The sequence below is a fragment of the Macaca fascicularis genome, chromosome 3 (assembly GCF_037993035.2).
Source record: "Macaca fascicularis isolate 582-1 chromosome 3, T2T-MFA8v1.1".
Classification (NCBI taxonomy): Eukaryota; Metazoa; Chordata; class Mammalia; order Primates; family Cercopithecidae; genus Macaca; species Macaca fascicularis.
The window spans coordinates 112,738,004-112,754,496 of NC_088377.1; the positions used below are offsets into that span (position 1 = coordinate 112,738,004).

The 16,493-nt window shown below is 36.8% G+C and overlaps 2 long non-coding RNA genes across 6 annotated transcripts in view; one reads left to right on the forward strand and one right to left on the reverse strand.

Moving 5' to 3' along the window:
- Positions 1–925: 925 nt before the first annotated feature.
- Positions 926–16,493, reverse strand: part of LOC102126861 (uncharacterized) — an 89,728-nt gene continuing 74,160 nt past the window's right edge. Inside the window, exons 3-4 of the long non-coding RNA XR_275552.5 lie at positions 9,626–9,714; positions 926–6,183 (exon numbers count right to left, since the gene is read on the reverse strand). This is a non-coding gene — a long non-coding RNA (uncharacterized lncRNA). The remainder of the gene's footprint in view (positions 6,184–9,625; positions 9,715–16,493) is intronic.
- The window catches only part of LOC102127857 (uncharacterized), a 29,541-nt gene continuing 19,224 nt past the window's right edge, over positions 6,177–16,493 (forward strand). The window contains exons 1-5 of one of the 5 annotated variants that reach the window (XR_010585744.2): positions 6,177–8,933; positions 11,795–11,857; positions 12,936–13,047; positions 13,671–13,926; positions 14,494–14,574. This is a non-coding gene — a long non-coding RNA (uncharacterized lncRNA). Of the gene's footprint in view, positions 13,048–13,670; positions 13,927–14,493; positions 14,579–16,493 lie in introns of all 5 variants that reach the window. The other 4 variants (XR_010585743.2, XR_012433216.1, XR_010585742.2 and 1 more) reach the window with 4 other exon arrangements.

Here is a 16,493-nt window from a genome sequence, read left to right on the forward strand (position 1 = left end):
AAAAATCCTGTGTACCCTTTAACTAGTTTTCTTCCGTGGTAATATCCTGCAAAACTACTGGGTACAATATCACAACCAGGATATTGACATTCAAAAACACAAGATACAGAACATTTCCATCATCACAATGATGCCTCTGTTGCCGTGTTACAGCCATACACATTTCCTCCCATCACCACATTCTTCCACACCTTCCTTCATGCCTAGTGACCAGTATTCTCCATTTCTGTGATTGGAATGTTGTATAAATGACATACAGTGTGTAATCTTTGGGGATTTTTCTTCCTTCACTTAGTATAGTTCTCTGGAGATTTTCCCAGTAGTTTTATTTAGCAATTGTTTGTTTTTTATTGACAAGTAGTATTCCAAGGTATAAATGTACCACAGTTTATTCACCCATTAAGAAACACATGGGTTTTTCTCTGTTTGTGGCTATTATGAATGAAACTGCTATAAACATTTATGTACATACTTCTTTGTGAATATTTGAATTTTTCTGGGATAAATGCTCGGGAGTGCAGTTGTATGGTGTTTGCATGCTTAACTTTTTAAGAAACTGCAAAACAGTTTTCCACAGGGTCCAGGCTATTTTATCTTACCATCAGAAACATGAGTGATCCAATTTTTCCACATTCTCACCAGCATTTGGTGTAGTCAACTATTTTTTATTTTAGCCATCCTGAGAGCTTTGTAATTATACTGTGGTATTAATTTGCATTTCCCTGATGGTTAATGATGTTGAGCAACTTTCTGGATGCTTATTTGCCATCTGTACACCATCTGCAGCAAAATTCTTCTCCATGATTTTTGTCCATTTTCCAATTGACTTTTTAATTTTTTGACTATTGAGTTTTAAAGACTTCTTTATGCGCTCATTTATCAGATATGTAATTTGAAAATATTTTATCTCAGTTTATAGCTTATCTTTTCATTGTCCTAACAGAGAAACAGGATCTCTTACAGAGCAAAAGGTTTTTAATTTTGATGAAGTACAATTTATCAATTTTCCTGATTTGGACCATGCTTTTGGTATCAAATCTAAAAGTTGTTGTCTAGCCCTAGGTGCAAAGATTTTCTGTGCTTTTAACCTGCAAGTTTCATAGTATTATGTTTTAAATTTAGGATCTTTTCCATTTCTCTACCTTTTCTTTTTCTTGACTTATTGTACAGACTAGCACTTCTAGCCCTATTTTGAACAAGAGTGGCAAGAGTCACCTCCTTGTACTGTTCCTGATCTTTGGAGGAAAGCATTTAGCTTTCTACCATTAAGTATTGTGTTAGCTGTAGGTTTTTAGTAAATGCACTTAATCAATTTTGGGAAGTTATCTTCTGTTGCTTTTTTTTTTTTTAAGAGTTTTTATTATGGAGTATGAAATTTTTGTTGAATAATTTTTCTGTATTGATTGATCATATGATTTGTTTTCTTTAGCCTGCTAATATGGTTGATTACATTAATTGATTTTCAAATATTGAGCCAGCCTTGTATCCCTAGATCACAGAGTCATGGAGTATAATTCTCTTCATATATTGTAAATTCTATATGCTAATATTTTGCTAATAATTTCTGTATGCATATTCTTGAAGGACATTGGCCTAAAGCTTTCATTTTTTGTACATTTTTGCCTGTTTTTGGTATTATAGGGTATCTTTGTATATGCTGGCTGCTGTAACAAAATACCTTTGATATGGGGTAACTTAGAAACAACAGAAACTTATTTCTCAGTGTTCTGGAGGCTGGAAAGACCAAGATAAGGTGCTAGTGGTATCTACTGAGGGCCCACCCCTCATAGATGGGGCCTTTAACTGTGAACTCACATGGTGAAAAGGGCAAACATGCTCTATCAGGCTGTTTTTCTAAGGGCACTGATTTTATTACTGAGGGCAGAGCCATGGGCTTCTTCCAGGAACACAAGGGTGGTTCAGTATTTGCAAATCAGCTAATACAGCTGGCCATATTAATAGGCTAAAAGAGAAAAATCATAAAACCATACTAATTAATGCAGAAAAGGCATTTGACAAAATTTTATACCCATTCATGATTAAAACTTTAAGAAAAATAGGAATGGAAAGGAACTTTCTAAAATTGATAAAGAGCATGTACTAAAAATCTATACTTAATATTATACTTAACGGTAAAAAGCTAATGCTTTCCTTCTAAGATCAGGAAGAGCAGAGCACTAGAAGTCCTTGTCTCCTAATAGTATCACCTTGGACGTCAGAATGTCAGGATATGAATTTGAGGGGGAGCATAAACCATATTATAGCATAGTATTAAGAAATGGACTATTCATTTATTTCATCTTGGGTAAGGAAATTTCAGTCATGTGATATGTGCTCTATGGTGGGTAAGCACAGGTACTATGAGAATTCATAGATGGGGCCTGATTCAATCTGGGCAGGAAGGTAGGCAGGGGTAGGGAAGGCCTGCTAGAGAAGATGATCTATTAGGTTGGTGCAAAAGTATTGCGGTTTGGCAAAAAACCTAATATAGGACAGTTAACCTGGCTAATTAGGTGGGTGGGTAAGAGATCAGGATGTGTCAATAAGAGAAAACAGTGTAGAGGGGATCGTGGTAGAGTTCATTAGGGGGCCTGCATTTTTTGTTGTGTCTAGAACTGAATGTGTGTCTGTGGGGATTGGACAAAGGAGGATCTTGAGGGGAGAGAGAATGATAAGAGGTAAGACTAAAGTGTAAATAAAGACTTAATCCTAGACAGTCTGGTAGGATCTACTAAAGAGTTTGAACCAGTAAGTACAATGGTGGGGAGTCACGGCAGACTGTCAAGTCCAAAAGAGACAAATGATAGTTGACTTCAATGTAGACAGTGGAACTTTTGCCTATGAGTACTCGCTGTAAGAAGGTATGTAAAATGTAAAGTGAAACATACTCAACCAAGACTAGATTTTCTTTAGATTGCATTTCCTTAGATCTCTATTTAGACTATAGAGAGATTGTTCCTAACTTAAGTAACAAATCCATTTTTTAAAGAACCAAAATGATTTGGGTTACCCACTTGAAAACTGAAGACCAGCTCTCATTCTTTTCCCACTGCCCAGGAAAATGTAAACCATTGGATGGACATGTTTTTATTGAAACATTTAAGCACTTTGTTTTCTTCCTTTTGACTATTCAGTCATGAGTAATTTAGGTTTTTGTAAATTACTAGTCAATTTGTCTCCCTTTAAATATTTTAACATACATTTAGTGAATAATTGTGAGACACCTGAAGTGTCTCATAGTCTCATTCCACAAGCATCTTATGATTGGAGAAAAAAGACAGACATGTGGGAAAAATTCATAATACAGAATGATGTGTGATATCAAATAAGTAGAACTGACAATAAGGGTGATTAAAATTTAGGGAAGGCAGAGACCACTTTGAACATGATGCAAAGGAAACTGAGTTCTTTAGCTTTTCATTCAATAACTTTATTGAGGATCTTTCCTTGGCATTGAGCCAGATAATATCCCTGTTCTTATGGGGCTTACTTTCTTTGAGGGAGATAGACATGGTAAAAATAAAACAGTTCCATTATGAATATGAAACAGGGCAAGGTAGGCTAAGTGAAGTGGGTACTATTTAATCAGAGAGGCCTCTCTGAAGAGGAGACATTTATACTGAGACAATGCCACGAAGGAGCCAGCCATGATTTAAGGTGAAAATTCTAAGCAAAGGTACCCACCAATCCAAGGAATAAGCTTGGGGTGTTTGAAGTTCATAAAGAAGGACAGTATGGCTGAAGGGACTGCGAAGAACAAGAAGAGATGGTAGAAAATAAGATCAAAAGTGTCTAGATCACAAAGGTCATGGAAAGCCATTTCAGGATTTTAAGTAGAGGAATAAAATAAAATGTTTATTAAAAAGACAATCTTGGTCATGTGTGGTGGCTCAAGCCTGTAATCCCAGCACTTTGGGAGGCTGAGGCAGGCGGATCACCTGAGGTCAGGAGTTCAAGACTAGACTGGCCAACATGGAGAAACCCCATCTCTACTAAAAATATAAAAATTAGCCTGATGTGGTGATGCCTGGCTGAGGCACAAGAATCTCTTAAATCCAGGAGGTGGAGGTTGCAGTGAGCGGAGATTGCACCACTGCACTCCAGCCTACAAGACAAAGAGAGACTCTCAAAAAAAAAAAAAAAAATTCTGGCTGGTGACTGGAGAAAGAAGGAAAAAATCAGATTCAGATGTGTCAAGTGCTACCGAGTGTAGTAAGAGGTTAAAGAAGCGACCATTGGACTTGACAACATAGAAATCCTTGTGACCCTGACAGGAGTCACTTTGGCCAAATAGCAGCAAGTAAAGTCCCAACAAGAGTTGACTGAGGAGGAAGTGCAAGCCATGAAACACATTTTTGTGAAAGTGATTAAGTGCCTTTAAAAACGTTCTGCTAAAACATCACCTTCTGCTGAAAAACTTTGCGTACTCCTAAAACGTGTTTTTGAACAATTTTTTTTAAGTTGGAAGGAACTTTAGAGATGATCTAGCCTAACCCTTTCATTTTACAGATGGCCAGAATAAGGTCTGTGGAATTTAACTAGTTTGCAGAGCCAGATGCCTAACTTACAGTTTGCCATTTTTGTTTTTTAATTCTACACTGCTATGAATGATAACTAACATTTAATTGAGTGCTTACTAGGTGCCATATACTATGTCTAAAGCTTTACATATATTAAGTAATAAAATTCTCATGATAATCTTATAGAGTTCTAGTAAAATCTCCATTTACAGCAGAGAAAATGAAGGCACAGAACGTTGAAGTATCTTGTTTAATGTCAGATATCTGAAAAGTTCTGTGGAGCCAGAATTCAAAACCCAGTTACTAAGGAGGACACATTCTTGATCAGTATTTTATTCTATTATTTTTATTAGTTCCAATCCTTATGAGTCTGTTTAAAATGTGTATCTGCATTATTGTGCAAATATTTCTGAGATCTCATCACATACCTGATCCCATTTAACCTCAGTCTATCCCTCCATCACTTTTTGTGGAAAATGCTATTTAAGTTAGAGGTTCCGCTTGAGTATTCCTAATTTTTATTCTTTTTTAATGCATACGGTGGTCAAAGTAAATAGCTAACATATTGGCATCAAACCATTGCCTTTTGAAGCAAGCTTTGTATGAAATTGGTCTGTCATTGACCACTATAAGGAACTCATTTGTGGCCAGGCACAGTGGCTCATGCCTGTAATCCCAGCACTTTGGGAGGCTGAGGCAGGCAGATCACAAGGTCAGGAGTTCGAGACCATTCTGCCTAACATGGTGAAGCCTCGTCTCTACTAAAAATACAAAAGAATTAGCCAGGCGTGGTGGCAGGTGCCTATAGTCCCAGCTTCTCGGGAGGCTGAGGCAGGAGAATGGTGTGAACCCAGGAGGCGGAGCTTGCAGTGAGCCGAGATCGCACCACTGCACTCCAGCCTGGGTGACAGAGCAAGACTCCATCTCAGAAAACAAACAAGAAAAACAAACAAAACTCATTTATAAAGATAATAATGTAAAAACCTCATGACTCTTGTGTATGCTTGCCTGTGTCTAAACTCCACCTCTATCAGCAAACTCAGTAAATTGCCTCTTTCCGACATTTATCTCCTATTTTGGGAGAAAGTTTTGTGGAAGCATCTACCACATTGCAAAGATTCAACATTTCTCCTAAAAATAAATGGGAGTTTCTTTTAGATATAAGCAATGAAATTTCAAGCAATATTACTTCTTTCATGTCCTTTGCTTTTTTAAGATCTAAACCTCAAGATTCAACTGGATTTTCATTGAAATTCACCACGATCCCCTCTGCAGCTGTGGTCTCAAAATACCATTTCTGCATTTATTTTAGCCCATGGAATAACTCTGCTGAGAAACCAGAGTCAATCAGACTCAAAATGCTTAAAATCCTTCCTGCTTGGAGTTTTCCGTCTTCACATCAAAGCATTTCATGCCCGTCAGCAACTTTTTAATGCATTTGCTCCTCATTTGCACAATTTCCATTTAAAGACGTTCCTTGGCTGACTTCTCTGATGAAGTTTCCTGCTTGCCAGGAGAGCAATGCTAATGCAGAAATTACAAAGGGGGTTACACGTCCCTTTTCTGGAGGACCTGATATTTCAGATAATGTTCAACTTCAGTTTTGGAGAAGCCACTGTTCTTTGCACCAGGGGAAAAGAAACTGATTTTCAGTGTGAGCAACCTGTGAAGATAGAGACAAATATAAGTAAATGAGAATGTCATTGAGGAAGAGAATTGAAGACACAATAGAAGCACTTACTGGACTCCATACAGTAATGTCATATCTTTGTTTGTTCTAACTTAAGCTTGCATGTATACAATGGGGTTTAAGAAACTTGGCAAGAGTTTTTTTTTTTTTTCTTAAACTGAGTTAAACAGTCTTGACTGCCTTCTTTTAATGAAAGGAAAAATAATACACATAACAATAGATTTGAAAAGGAAGAGTCCAAATCCCCAAGGGCAGTAATCTTCTGGAAAATGTTAATATTCATGAGTTATAGGAAAGTGATGAGAGCCAACACATCCCTTTTTTTTTTTTTTTTTTTTTTTTTTGCTCCAAGTAATCAATTATTTGCCTACAGCCAAACCAGGCCTTTTAATAAAATTATTATTACTTAAAAAGTAAAAAGATAAAATTATTATTTAGCATTACATAACTCAAAAATAAACCCAGGGTTTATATTTTATTATCTTACACATCATGTAAAACTATTTTGGTGTTTATATTTTATTGATATACTTTACACACCATGTAATTTATAATTTATTTTTGAAAACAACTTGTTTCATCAAATCATAAAATGTCTGTACTAAACAACAGAGTTGAATGAAATTTGGCTTAAATATCCTTATTTTATTTCTATATTTGTCCTAAATCAATTCACCATGGTTCAGATTCAATATATAGTTGATAATAAGTGAACTGGCTAATATATTCATTTACTGAATTTTCATCCTATACTACATAATATTCATAACTATACAAAATATACAAATATGGAGTTCCTATGACTGCTAAATTAAGCACATCTAGATCAGTGTTTTGTCCATTTTTCATGTTTCCTTCTCTTAGAAAGAGTTGTGGTTTCTGAAATGGTGGGAAAATTTGAATATCTACATTTCACCTCCACTTTTAGGGGAGAGGTTCATGAAGAAGTGATTGAGAAGGAGAGCAAGGCTTGGTTGGACAGTGTAGTAAGTCAGCAAGGGTGAAAAGAGAATGGGTCCCTGTCAACTATATATATAGTTCTTCTAGGGAAGGAAACATAGCCTCAAATTAGCTTTTCATCCTGTTCTGACATTGCAAGGAAAAAATAGTGAAACTCTTTGGACCACTTTTATAACTTGCAGTGTTCTCATCGAGCTACATTTTTTTATTTGCTTGCTTTAAGGACTTAGAAGTCTATAAAGTGCAAAAAGCCCAAATCTACAAATAAAAGCCTAAAATCATAGAGTTAATCTCAACAACAGGTGAGAAAAATGTAGCATGCAGAATGCCAAACTAATAGCTGATTAACTGAAAACGTGTATGTATTTTTTAGCAATTAGTGGAGAGATCAATAGGACAATTTTAATTAGCCATATGGTTTGTTTTACTGGGACTGGAGCTGCGTGTCTCTACCACTCTGCCAGGCTTTTAGGACTTCACAAGTTTAATATATACACACACACATACATACTTTGTAAGTTTTATTTTTTATATATATACACACTTATGTATTTTGATGATCCAAAATGAGACTTAACGATAATATCCAAACCATGTTTAGTTATGTTGCTAAAAAAGTAAGAAAAACATAGCAGTCTAATTTCCATTCTTTAAAGAGCAGGAAGGATGAGAACTTTTGGTTTCAAGTGTATAAAGTGCACTGTTTTAATTCTTTCATATAGTATAAAAGAATGCTTATATTTTATAAAAGATTAAAGCATGTGCATCTTAGAAACAAGTGTCAAGAAAATATAGTTTTCATGACTTAGTACTTTACTGGAGTATTTTTTTAAACTATTATCCCTTTACTTTTAAATGGGATAAATTTCATCTTAAGTGTTTTCTAGTCATAGCACAGATCTAGTAAGGTTAAAATAGAATTGTAATTAACATAAGTAAGCTTTAAAAATTTTCACTCAGGGAAAACAATTACTTGGGAAACAGATAATATTCTTAGATCTGAACACTTACCACATAAAATCCACATTGAAAAATAGCTAATATATATTTATATTTTATTGAAGATGAAGTTATAATATATGAATGTAAAAAATAGCACGGAAGTAGAACTGATGATTTTAAGAATGGTGGCAAGCTCAAGCTCAGTAGTCAAGTTCCATACAGTTGATATTTAATTTAAAGCTCTAAGATCTGTGATATATATATCTATATGTAGATATATATAGATATCCTTTTCCTCTGCCAAACAGGAAGCTATAACCACAAGCTATTGAATGCAAGTTACCTATTGAAACCTTGTAACAGTGGTTCTAACCTTTTCGGCACCAGGGACCAGTTTCATGGAAGATAATTTTTCCAAGGACCACAGTGGGTGGGGGATGGCATTAGATTCTCATAAGGAGTATGCAACCTAGATACCTTGAATGCAGAGTTCACGATAGGGTGAATCTAATGCTGCCTCTGATCTGACAATAGGTGGAGCTTGGGCTTAGTAATGCTGGCTTACCTGCCATTCACCTTCTGCTGTGCGACCCTGTTCCTAACATGCCATGGACAGGTACTGGTCCAGGACTTGAGAACCCCTGCCTTAAAATAATTTATTTTTCTATTCTCCAAAAGATTCCATAGAAATGTGAGGAGAAAAGTTGCAATTATTTCTGAACCTTCCCATCAGCCTTGTCTCTGACAGAATTGGCCTATTGTGGATGGGCTTTGTCCAGATTAGAGAAAGTAGAAGATGCTCTTTTGGTGTAATTGTTCAGGTGAGTCCTTCATGTCAATTATTTCATTCCTGTTCTTATGTTATTTGTATTAGTCTGTTTTCATGCTGCTGATAAAGACATACCTGAGACTGGGCAATTTACAAAAGAAAGAGATTTATTGGACTTACACTTCCACATGGCCAGGGAGGCCTCACAATCATGGCAGAAGGCAAGGAGGAGCAAATCACATCTTACGTGGATGGCAGCAGGCAAAGAGAGAGCGAGTTTGTGGAAGGAGACTCCCATTTTTAAAAGCATCAGATCTCGTGAGACTTATTCACTATCAGGAGAACAGCAAGGGAAAGACCCGCCCCCATGATTAATTATCTCCCACTGGGTCAGTCTCATAACATGTCGGAATTATGGGAGCTACAAGATGAGATTTGGGTGGGGACACACAGCAAAACCATATGATTGATTATCCTTTTTATGGATAAGTTACTAATCATAATATATAGTCATTTTTTTCAGGAAGTTACTGTGAAATGACCTTCCTTCAGGCAAGAAAACCTAAATATCACAACCCTTAGATTTTGTGAGTCCTTTTTATGTAAGAAAATAACTGATACCTTCTCTATCAAATCAATAATGTTCAGCCAGGCATTTATTTTTTATTTATTTTTATTTTTCAGGATGAAGGTAAAATCTTAGAATTCAAAGTAACATTGTGGTTCATTTGACCAAGTACTTACTGTGGACTTTAGGACCATTTATTCAAATTGCTGTCTTTGATTAAGTCAAGAACTCTTGGTGCTTTTTTTCTTCTAGTTTTCTTCAACAACTGTAATTAATCACAGAATTTGTCATCAATCTTTCCACCAAGGCCATGAATACTCTTTGAATGAATGACGATTCTTTCTTTGTGTTAAGTTTCTGTGCCCCAAGGCTATTAAAATTTCATAGTTTCTCCACATTCTTCAAAGCTTTCAACTTTTGGCTAAAAACAACATGACAGAACAAGATCTAGTATCTGGCTGTATGAATTAATCTGCATTCAGATGCCTGGTGATTATAGCACTTAAATCTATTTATCAAAGCACAGAGCTTTTGCAGAAAGTATTTCTGAAAGTTATGCCTATAAAAAGGGTAGAAAAGACTCCAAGACTCCAGTGTGATCAAAGCATTTGGATCAGGCAGCCATTCAACCACGTGGAATATTGGGACAAGGATTAGGCCCCCACAGAGTAGCTAAGTTTATAAAAATGATTCAAAAGAGCCAAAAGATCAGAAAATAGTAGGATTAGTTGTCTGTTTTATTGTTCTGGGATTCTGTTTCTAGATTATGAAAGATCAAAGGGGTTTACCACCTCTTCCCATATTGACGTCTAGAACCTCCTTTCCAACTAGTGTGGTAAGGCTTATCAGTATATGATGAAGATTTGGGATTTTGCATCTGGCTTTTAAACTTCTTTGTGTAAACTGGACCTTTATCCCTTCACTTCATCCTCTTGAATATGAAAGCCAGCTAAAACATCCCCTCCTGATCTTAATCTCTCCATCTTTGCATGACAACAAATCAGAATTGTTGCTCTTCTTTCCCCCTAATTCTCTGACATTTCTTATCCATTTCTTAATTCCTTTCTTCTCTGCTCTACCTACTGCCCTGCTCCCTAATACCAATATTCATCAGTTGGTAGAGGGACTCCCTGCTTTCTCAAAGACTTCTCAACACAGAGAAATGCACAATAGAAGAGAAAGGGAAATATGGTTAAGCAATGTAAGGATTTAGAGTTTTTGGAGAACATTCAAAAGAAAGTTGTGAAACCTATGGGAAAGGTTTAGAGGAAATAAAATAGTCTTACTAAGAGCTAATGGGGGCTAAAGGTTGTTGTAGAGTACATGTCAAATTATAATGCCTGGAAGCAAAGCAACAATCTGGTCCCCAAAATAATATTAGGGAAAAGATATGGTCAAATTGTTATAAATCCCATGTTTTTGTGGTAAAAATATTGTGGTCAATAGGAAAACAATAGGTAAAACTAGATTCAAACTTCAAATTACTCAATGATACACGGAGAGAAAGAGAAACTCAAGCAGAATAAATCCTCCACAAGAATTGTTGTTCATTGCATTTTGACATCATTAACTTGGGCAATTATCTCAGTGCCCAATTCGTATGATGTTGGAATGGATTTCTAAGCCCATACTGCTCACCTGACCCTTTGGACTCTTCTCATTATTTTTGTTGTTCATTCTGTTATGTGTCAGGAGATGGTCTAAAATTAACTGAATATCTTCCTATACCCAGGCCCCACCTTAGATGTTTTATATTTGTAATGGAGTTAATCTTTACAACTAATACAGGAGTTATTAAGAAATAATTTTTAGGTAGCTAGAAAGGGTAAAGGTTTTTGGTGGTAATTTTCCTGTAATAAGAAGCAACCCCCAAACCATTTCTTTTCTAACCAGAAAGGTGGCTTGAAGGGCCAGGTTGGCAAGCTTTGATATGCAAATGCAGGCCATTGGAAACTGGGTCCACCCAATATGGCAATTCTTGCCTTCCTCTTGTCACCAGGTGTGCCCAGTGTCACGGCCACCTCCAGATACCTCTGGGTGTTCAGGACATCGTGGCAGCCCGCATTTGCATTTTAAAAGACTAAGATGGGAGGACCAGGTTTTCCCTTGGGCTATATGAATGATGCACCTGGTCAAACCAATCCCCGGGCCCTATGCAAATCAGACACCGCCTCCTCCAGCCTCCAATATAACCGACCATTTTTCTGCTGCACACAGGATTTCTCTCTTGGAGCCTCCCTCCCTCTGTCTCTGTATGGGGGAGCTGCTGCTTTCTTTTTTGCTTGTTAAACTTTCTGCTCCTTAAAACCACTCCATATGTGTCCATGTCATTTTATCTAAATCAGTGTGAGACCAAGGACCCTGGTGCTACTCCAGTCATTGCAGCTGCATCACAACTACCCTGACAGGTAAGTTGTACTACCCTCATTTTATGGAATATAAAACTAAGGTTCAGGATGGTTAACCAACAAAGGTCACGTGCTAATAAATATTAAAGCTTAGACTTCAGGCCTGACTTCATTGATTGGGCATTTTATCAACTGTATATATTTACAGATATATTTACAGTTCTAAGTACATTGTTGAAAATTTGAGATTAATTCCAGGAAGATTTGGAGATATATGACATGAAAGGAAGGAGGTCATAGTTTTTAGGTCAAATGATGTAACAAAGTCAACGGATCACACAATTTTCATTCACCTTATGCTGACCCTTTTAAATGAAATGACGTGGGTAATAAGGGTCACCCTTCTTGGAACTAAGTAGAAGGAAGTGATGTTTCCTTTAGCTATTTAAGGATCAGCCTCCCACATTCATAGGGAGCTTATTATACAGGGCAATGTGACAGGCAATGGGGATATAAAAGAAATTATTTCATACCACAAGGTATTTTTAGTCTCAGGGAAGGAATAAATATGCAAATGAGAAAATTCCATCAAGTTTAAGGCACCATTAACTTGTCTCTTATTTTTCTTTTCCAAGGGAAAAAAAGATGTCAAACTATATCATGCCTTCAGTTGTGGGATTTGAATATTCCTTTTAGAATCAATTTCGTTGAGTATATGCCATGCCAGATGTCAATGCATTTAGTTACAGCTAGAATGAGGATGGGTCCAGAGGAGAGTCAGAAATATCTTTCTAGGCCAAGTGACCTTTGAATGTGCAAAGGTAAGGAGGAACAGTGTGAAGAAGAGATGTGCAGGCTGGTCCATGCAGAATAAATAGAATGGGTAACTAGCTGGGACCCAGCCTGGCATGTCCTGGGATGATAAGGAAATGGGGAGACTGGGGCATCACTGGGGGCCTGGAGGCAGGACAGTGGTTAGGAATAAGGCTCCAAGGTGCGGGCCAGCTTGAAGGTCTTAAGGCTAGGGAGTTTGCATTAATTTATTGCAGACAATGGGAAGCCACTAGAGAAACTCAAGCAGGAAGCCGAGTCTATCTAACATCTTTTTCTTCCTTCTTTTTGGGTATGCGCCTATCAGAGGCTTTACAAATAGCTACTTTTACATCAAACTACATGCAACTTGTTTTCCCTGCTGGACTTCCATAGTTGTGAAGCCATGATTACCAGAATTTCTGATTCAAAGATTCTTGGTGAGTTTCCCTCCTCGGAGTCTTTTATCTCCTTTCTCTTGATTTCTTTTTGCCCTGATCTTTGCTGCGAAATTCTACTCATTTCAAATGCCACTTCTCCTAGGTATTGTGTCTTTTTCTTCCCCAAGTGTACAGCAGCTTACCATCATTATATGAACCCCCTTATACTTTTTTGAGCTCTCACTTAACTTCTCTTGATGTATATATTTTGGTATATTTGGTCTTTTAGATTGAGCTCTTTGAGTACAGAGATGGGATCTTAATGTCTTATCAATTCTATGTTAGTATCTGTTTTGAGCTCAGTCTACTAACGATGACATAATAGGTATATTGAATTGTGTACTTACACACATGGAAAAAGCATCCCCTTTCCGGTCTCTGAGGAGCAACAGAAGGAATAAAATGCCCCTATATCTGTATGCTTCTTGGTGTGATAGTCAGCCTCCAAGGCACTCCCAATGATCCCCACCTCCTAGAATTCACACCCTTGTGAAATCCACTCCTACATCATACCAGCGTTGGTCTGTGGGATCAAATAATATGGCAAAAGTGATGATACGTTACTTCTGAGATGAGGTTGTAAAAGAATGCTAGCTACTAACACCTTGACCTCTCTTTCTCAGATTTGTTGCTCAGGGCAAGCCAGCTGCCATGTCGTGAGAACAATCAAGCAGCACATGGCAACAAATGGAGATGGGCAGACATGGGCTGGCAAGAAACAGGCTTGCCAACAACAGCTTGAGTGATCCTAAAAGTGAGTCCACTAACCCCATGTGACTGTTGCCCTGGCCAACAACTTAACTGCAACCTCAGGAGATACCTACCCTGAGTCAGAACCACTCAGTCAAACTACTCGTGGCATCTTAACCCCGCGTAACTGTGAGATAATTATGATGATTTTAAGATTCTCAGTTTGGGGGTAATTTGTTATGCAGCAACAGATAATAAAACACTTGGCAAATGTTATTCCAATGTTATTTGATTGAAGGCCACAGGGATATAGAAGAAAAGAAAGGTGAACACTCAGGTTTAGAAAACAAAAGAAAATACAATCAAATCATTTTTCTAATAAAAAATGGGTACTTTGCAATTTTGCCTTAGCTCAATTTTGCCTTAGCTCAATTTTAAGGTAGATCTATGTCAGAGTTCAAATTCAGTGTTCAATGACTTATTGCCTAAAAGTACAATGGTCTATCTAGTCTCCTAAATGAGGCAAGAAAAGAGTGAGCTGGTAAAAAGAGGGTTAAGATCCTCCAAGAACTGAGTTTGTGTTCCAGCTCTGTCACTTACTATTTGATTATCAATGGGCAATTTATGTAATCTGTATTAAATCATGGTTTCCATACCAGTACAAGGGATATAATAATTTAGATCCTGCATATCTTGAGACTAAATGAGTCATTGTGTGTGGTGCTTTATAATATTGATGTGTTTTTCTCTTAACAGGCCCCATTGACTGGAGGATGGCCATTTGACAACACATTCTTTCCTGAGGAAACTTTTGGCTTCTGGTGACTTGGGCCCCAGGCAAGTATGTGCCAGTCACAAACTTTCTGGCTCATCCTAGGCTTCTCAGTCTCTGTCCCTCTATATTGAATTTGATTTTGAGAAGAAGGCATCCAAAAGAGTTGGTGTGAACCTAATACTGTCACAAAGCTAGGAAAATGTTGGGTTCAACATTTGAGACAGGAAGAGAACCCCAGCTGCCTTACTAAGACTGATTTCTAAGAGTAAATTATAAAAATGAACATTTTCTGTCTTGTATTTTGAATACAAATTTTTGCATATATTCGTAACTCATCTTATGCTTTATATGTATTCAATGCCGAATGGAATTTTGATGGACTTAAAATCTGATAATAATTTTCTCTGCCATTTTCCAAAAGAACTGGAGTTTAAGCGGACTATTTAGAGGCCTAGGTATGTTCAAAGGCTCTCAGGGAAGATATTGAGTAACTTCTATAGTAGATGCTGTTGGTGCCCAACACTTATTCCCTCAGTGCCCATGATTTAAAACAGATTACATAAATTGCCCATTGATAATCAAATAGTAAGTGACAGAGCTGGAAAACAAACTCAGTTCTTGGAGGATCTTAGACTTCTTTCTACCAGCTCACTCTTCTTTTCTTCTGGCCTCATTTAGGAGATTAGATAGATCATTGTACATTTAGGCAATAAGTCATTGAATATGGAATTTGAACTGTGACATAGAACCACCTTAAAATTAGTCCCTTTTTATGGCTGATTAGTATTTCACCATATATATTTACATTTTCTGTATCCACTCATTGATTGATGGATATTTGGGGTGGTTCCATGTTTTTGCAATTGCAAATTGTGCTGCTATAAACATGTGTATACAAGTATCTTTTAAAAGATACTTGTATACACATAATAATAAAATAATGACTTCTTTTCCTCTGGGTAGATACCCAGGAGTGAGATTGCTGAATCAAGTGGTAGATCTACTTATAGTTCTTTAAGGAATCTCCACACCGTTTTCCGTAGTGGTTGTAGTAGTTTACATTTTCAACAGTGTAAAAGTGTTCCCTTTTACCACATCCATGCCAACATCTATCATTTTTGATTATGTCCATTCTTGCAGGAGTAAGGTGGTATCACATTATGGTTTTGATTTGCATTTCCCTGATTATCAGTGATGTTGAATGTTTTTCCATATATTTATTGGCCATCTGTACATCTTCTTTTGAGAATTGTCTATTCAGGTCCTTAGCCTACTTTTTGATGGGACTTTTTTTTTCTTGTTGATTTGAATTTCATGTAGATTCTGGATGTTAGTCCTTTGTTAGATGTATAGTTTGTGAAGATTTTCTCCCACTCTGTGGGTTGTTTGTTAACTCTGCTGATTATTATTATTATTTTTGCCATGCAGAAACTGTTTAGTTTAAGTACCATCTATTTGTCTTTGTTTTTGGGTTCTTGTTCGTGAAGTCTTTGCCTAGATAATGTCTAGAGGAGTTTTTTCCATGTTATCTTCTAGAATCTTTATGGTTTCAGGTCTTAGATTTAAGTCTTTGATCCATCTTGAATTGAGTTTTGTATAAGATGAGAGATGAGGATCCAGTTTTATTTTTCTACCTGTGGCTTGCCAATTATCTCAGCACCATTTGTTGAATACAGTATCCCTTCTCCACTTTGTTTTTGTGTTGCTTTGTTGAAGATCAGTTGGCTGTAAGTATTTGGCTTTATTTCTGGGTTCTCTATTCTGTTCCATTGGTCTATGTGCCTATTTTTATATGAGTACCATGTTGTTTTGGTGACTATAACTTTATAGTATAGTTTGAAGTCAGGTAATGTGATACCTTCAGATTTGTTTTTGCTTAGTCTTTCTTTGGCTATATGGGGTCTTTTTTGGTTCCACATGAATTTTAGCATTTTTTTTCTAGTTCTGTGAAGAATGATGGTGGTATTTTGATGGAAATTGC